This window comes from Sinohyriopsis cumingii, chromosome 4 (assembly GCF_028554795.1).
Source record: "Sinohyriopsis cumingii isolate HCF-2022 chromosome 4, ASM2855479v2, whole genome shotgun sequence".
Taxonomy (NCBI): domain Eukaryota; kingdom Metazoa; phylum Mollusca; class Bivalvia; order Unionida; family Unionidae; genus Sinohyriopsis; species Sinohyriopsis cumingii.
The window spans coordinates 96977490-96983944 of record NC_142964.1 but is presented as its reverse complement, the minus strand read 5'-3'; positions in this window follow the sequence as shown (position 1 = coordinate 96983944).

The following is a 6455-nucleotide window of genomic DNA, read 5'->3' as shown; positions in this document are numbered from 1 at the left end:
GAGAAAGAGATAAAGAAAGAAAGAAAGAAAGAAAGAGAGAGAGAGAGAGAGAGAGAGAGGTATTCGTTCCACTGTGCACCTTTGCTAATGCTTTCGAGAAGTTCCAAGACTTGCTTCCCTGGACTTTGTCCAACAACTTCACCATTTTTACTGACAATTTCACAAAGAACTGAACCCAAGTCTGATTTGTCTCTGAAAAGGAGCAGCAGTGATAAAATAGTTTTCATACTAAATTAAAAATGAACAGAGACAATCTTTTCCATATATTCGCTAATTTTTCAAAGGTCAGATTTCAAGATTTCTTAGTCATCAAAGATAGTACATTAAATATTTGTCATTAAAGATAGTACATTTAATATTATATCAAGTGCAACAGAGAGCGTATATATGATTTTACAGAGATGATTTTGAAATGTTCTAATTCTTCTAGGGAATAGTGATAGTTTGAGCAGACAGAAAATCAATAGTCACTTTCCATTCATTTATAACAGCATTGATTACAGCTCATCTCAAAATCATTACCTTGCATCATTCGTGAACTGTTTCCTTGCACTTATTAAGTTTACTCCAGTTCTTACTGTATGCATGGCAAGGTTATCACAACATAATGATGGCAATAATAATAATAGTAATCTTAATTCTTCTTGTAACATAAGCCACCGGCCCAGATTAAATACATTTATTAAAAAATATGGTACAGCCAAGACTCATAACAACTCTGGCACGATGACTCTCTAAGGTTTATAGATTTTACTAGATAAAGAGAACAGTTATGTATGATACTAAAATTATTACTGATTCTTTGCACAAAACAGTTATAAAACTTATTTGATTTCTATTACAGCGAAAGTATGAAGGTAAATAAGCATTACTCAAATTATAATACAGAGGACATTTAACAACGACGTGAAACTCATCTTCTAAATATGCCAAATTAGGGCAGTCTTTCAGGATAAGGGATATTTCTAAACCAACCTATTTTTACAGGTATAGGAAAGTTTCCAGTTAAGAACATACACAGTAAGCGAACACTATGCGAAGAGTTTAAACAATCCACATGTTATTCCCTACCAAAAGAGCTATTCATCTTACTATAGAATCGTAATCTATCCATTGTATTTAACTCACCACTTACTTCTAGTAGAAAAATAACTTTACAATGTTGCTTGAATATAATGAAAAAGAGCTTTTCGCCCTCCTCCTCTTGATTAACCCAAACTTCTCACATTCCGTATCAAAATAGTAGCTTCTTAACTTTATTTACCCAACAATTACAATGTTCGCCCGTGTCAGTTGTAGGTTATAGCTTTGTTCTGGGAATGTATCGACACTCATTTTTAAACTTATCATTCTTTTATATCTGCATCTTACGTAAGTCGCTGCCTAACTGATTATACATAAAAGCATTGTAGTTACAATAATGTGTTTATTTTAGTATCAAATATTTTGAAAAACGTTTTAGTAGACAGTTTACAAAAAAGAGCCGGTCTTGTCTTCAAACTATAAAGTGCCTTTGCTGCTTGTGCTGCTCGCTGTTTTGACACACACAACATGAATTTGTTTCAAACATAATACATAACCTGTATATTTGTAATAAATCACCGTTTTTATCATCAAAATATCAACTTTTATGTACTCTCAAATATCTTAATTTTCGAAATAGTGCAATTTTAGTTTTTCCCAGGCTTATCTTTAGTTTCCAGATGTTGCAATATTCTTTTACTTTAGTTAGAATTCTTTGAAGGTGAATATCAATTTTGACAGATGCAACCAAGTCATCTGCACACACCAGTTCAAATATCTCAGCAAATTCAAAAATTACACAATTATTGTGTCAGAAATGTGTTTTCAAATCATTTAGAAATAATGAAAATCAAATAGGTGATAAAAACAGCCTGGACTTATCCCATATATAAAAAGTCATCTTGTAGAAAACCCATGCTGATGCGACTTTCCGTTTTGGAGCAGAAACAAAAGCTAGATTTCAAGACAGCCGAAATTATGGCGTTGTTGGATATCAGATTGGCACCATTTCCATTCAGGGCCAACAAGATATATGGGTAAATCTTTGGTGGAAGTACAATGTTGATAAAACCAGTAACCCAGCAGAAGTGGCAATAAAGTGTTTCATGATGGCCATATTGGAAGTCAAATCGGCACCAACAGACATCAAAAGTCTTTTAGTCAAACCCGAGCTGAAAAAGACCATTCATTCACGAAAAAGTGATAACATGAATTTTAATCTGGTTATTATGGTCAACATGTTAGGACCAACTATAAATCATAAGAAATCGTTTAGCTGAAACACCATTTTGATACAACCATCCATGTACAAGCGGCACCATTTTCATATCGGATCAATGGACTATAAGATGCGTGTGTGGGTTTCATGGCAATCCTCCAATACGTTTGGTAGGAGTAACGATAACAAAACAGACGGACGACAGACGACAGGCCATCCGTTAAGATTGAACTGTCTGAAAGCAGTAGAAATAAAAACAGAAGTACTAACAAATGTTGTTGTTTTGAAAATAATTATTCTTCTTTCTTGAGACAAAACTATCCGTACAAAGAGCGTCGAACACATTAAACATACGTTACCTAAGATTAATTTTGATAATTTTCCATTTGCTGGCCATGAGACTGCATACTTGCTGCGCCAGGCTTGTTTTTCCGATTCCACCCATGCCGCATATATATACACCGTTACATTCTATAATAATAATAATAATAATAATAATAATCCGATTGGACTAAATTGGTAAACACTGAAGTGGTTAAATCTTGAATTAATCAGGATAGATTTCCTGGAAGATGACTTTTTCTTTGTATTTATATATTTATTTAGCAATTTGTAAATGGTACATACTAATCCTATAGCTTTTCCAGTAAATAATCTCTGTAAAATCTCTCCAAATCTGTTAATTCCAAAAGTTGAAATTGAACACGTAACTATCATCCCTCAAAAATACACAATAATGACACCACTACATTTAAAATTCATTAGTTGATATACCTCCCTCGGAAGGCATACCATTTGCAACAGTGACACAAGTTAAAAGTGAGCTAAGCAAAATTTCTGGTTATTTTAGTTCATATTCCTTATAAACATATCACCTGTCAATTAACTGTGCTTTATCTGCCTCTGTTTCATGAGGTCTCGGTCAGCAATTATGTGGGAACTAAAGATATGACTGGCAAGAAATAATATTTATTTACTGCAGATATTTTTGAATATTTTTCCTGAAACATACACAGTCTTCTGAAATAGGTCTTAAAATGTCCTGGTAATATGAATCATGTATTAAGTGTCAGTACACGTCTCTGTTTCACGAATATCTGTCTAGTTATGGTGTTATTTGACCGTTATGTGACATGAATATCTGTTTAGTTATGGCGTTATGACGTAATTTGACTGTTTTGAATAACTGTCTAGTTATGGTGCTCTTTGACTGTTATGGAACCTGATTGGTTATGACATTCCATGAAGGAAGGGGGTATGTCAGTGGTAAAGCTTGGTATTTGTCTTAACGTACTGGCTTCTCATGTGTTTCTTTTATAAATTAACTGACTAGCATATTATATGTACCTGAAACTTTATGATAACAAAAAACAAATGGAACTATTGTGTGAGGACAGAAACTGTTTCTAGCTGGACAAGTGAATGATTTCTAAATGTACCCGCAGTATGTAACGTCGAATCGAGGAAACTCCGATAGGACCTCTCAGACTAATACTAAATATCCTTTGTCAGCGGTCTATATGGGTCTGGTCGCTAAAACATGGGCCCTACGTAAACATCAAGTTTGTTTTTGAGGAATATTGCAAACTTAAACACGAATTACGACCAGCTATTTATTTAGAGATTTGTTTTATAAGTAAATGCGTATTTTAGTAATCTCAGTAGCTCAACAGTAACGCTCCTTGGAAATGGATATTGGACCGGCTAGGTAGCAAATTAGCTATGAGCTATTTGACCAGATGGCAGGCCAAAGAGACATTAGCTATTTCATTGGCTAGCCAGAACAGACAGCAACATATGAGATATTAGTCTTGCCAGCCATCAGCATCCCGATCAGAGGAAATCGGTTCAGTTACATCTCGTAGCTCCAGCACTAACGAAATGATTCGATTGCTCAGAATTTGTGTCAATAATATTGTGACATTTCTGTACATATGGATTCAGAGATGTTGATCTAAACATATATGTAAATTAGCTTTTATGCAATATTGTCATTATTTCAAAATTAATCTTTGGCTCAGTTTGGTATGAAAATGGAAAGGGGTATTCCTGGTATTAGATGAGGTCCCATTCAATATGGTCAATCTTTGTAATAAATTTTAGGTAAAGTCCTTATCTCTGAATCTCTGAAAGTAAATAAATACAAAATTGGTAATCTCAAATTTATTACTTTGAAGTAGGTGTCTGACTCAGTAAACCCTGGGGAAAGATTATAGACCTTGCACATATGCTTTGACATGGATATGTATACATTCAGTTATCTTTTGGAACCCCGGGATGCACATCCTATCCAAATAATATGAGCCTCTCTCCCGTCCGACCCAGTGCCCTGTGCTCGAGTTGTTGGCAGGCTTTCTCAATATATGTGACAGTAAAATCATTCAAATAGCATCATCTTTTAATACTGCTGTCTGACTGGCAGAATATCATAAGCATTTTAAACACCAAGTCAGCCAATAGCATAATCCCTTATTGTAGCTGACTTACTAGTCAGCAGAATAACATGACATATTTAACCAACAAGCCAGTTAAAATACCATCATAAAACATTAGAAAAGGAAGAATCTTCTAGAGTCGTTAAGATTTTGTTGATATAAATGAAAGTTAAATTCATCTCTGAACCGAAATATTCGTGGTACATCCTTAAGCGAAGTAATGGGGATAACAGCGAATTTATCACATGCACGTCAAGGGCATTTATGAGGCTAAAATCAAGTTTTATATCTGAGTGTATTATGTGATGGTGCTAAAAGTGTATATGCCACTTTAGAAACAGATAGTAAGGCAGACTAGTTTAACAGGCATTGCACCACATCACATTTACTTGGAGTATAACAAATACGACGAAACAGAAGAAGAAGAAGAGTAAGAATGTAAATAAATACATACAAAATGTACTAACTATTTTTGTCACCATTTTCAAGTTCTTTTCTGACACTCTCTAAATCATTTTCTCTTCCAAGGAAGGGTTCATTCCGCCGTGTTACATTCATTGACTGAAGATGATTATTTAACTGGGTCCTATAATCTACAAATATGTTCGACAACTTTGTGCCTGTGGTTTCCTCTCGCAAATTCAACAAATCAAGAGCTTTTTCCAACCACAGCGCAATAATGGCATTATCATATTTCTCTTCCAGCGCAATCAACAGATTCCGGAAAGTTTCAGTACCATCTGAAGCATCTAGAATCTGCTCCATGTCCACATCCACCTCATCACGAAGGAGACGAGTAATCATCTGGAGGTTTTCTTTATCCAGTTGCTCCATGACCATCATCAGCACGTGGCGCCAAAAGTCAATCTTCGTATCGGAATCCAAGCCCACAATCTTGCTTTGAGCCATGGAATCTATTTTGTATTATGCTGAGAATAATTGTCATTTAATTAGAGCATGATAAGAACAAATAATGAAGATCAAAGAAATAACTGATTTAGAATCGATATAACAGATGTACAAGAGTTTCAAAGCAATGGTAGAGGGTGAATAATCTAGTGCATGGATAGCTTATCTAACTTTTTAAATCCAAATAAACGTTATCATTTTCTATGAATTCACTTACAGTTGCATATAAGAACCTATGGCTCATAAAAAACAAATATTGATGCAAACAGAAAACATCATTATATTCAAGTAGCGAGCAAATACATTAATTACAGGTGTTGTCTCAAAGACGATGTACAAAAGCTGAACGTAAACGGTGTATCTATTTACATGCAATACAACTGGACTCAGGAATTTGCTTATCAATTATGTTATTTACAACATCTTAAATGAGGAGATACATATGGCTTCGGTCAGTTTTCAATGTTGGCCTCAACAAATGTACAATCAAATGATCTAAAATATACATATACTATTAAATCTGATCTAATCAAGTAAACTCTAACTTACAAGCCTCACACGTACCCGTTAAATAAAATATATCAAAGAAAAATTAAATAAAGTAAGCCCTATATAAGATTAATTTGAGTATTATGAACAAGTTAATAAATGCACACTATGAATAGATGCTGAACAACAAAAATAAAACATAAGGAACCATGACTGAACTGGACCAACATAACTAAAGTCGAACTTGCTTGTAAGGTTAGAATCCAGTGGTCTGGTTGGCTACAATTTTAGTCTCTATTAAAACTGACCATTCATTTGTCTCAAGTCTATACTTAACGTCCATACTAGATTATTGGCGAAACTGAACAGCGGCGTGAATT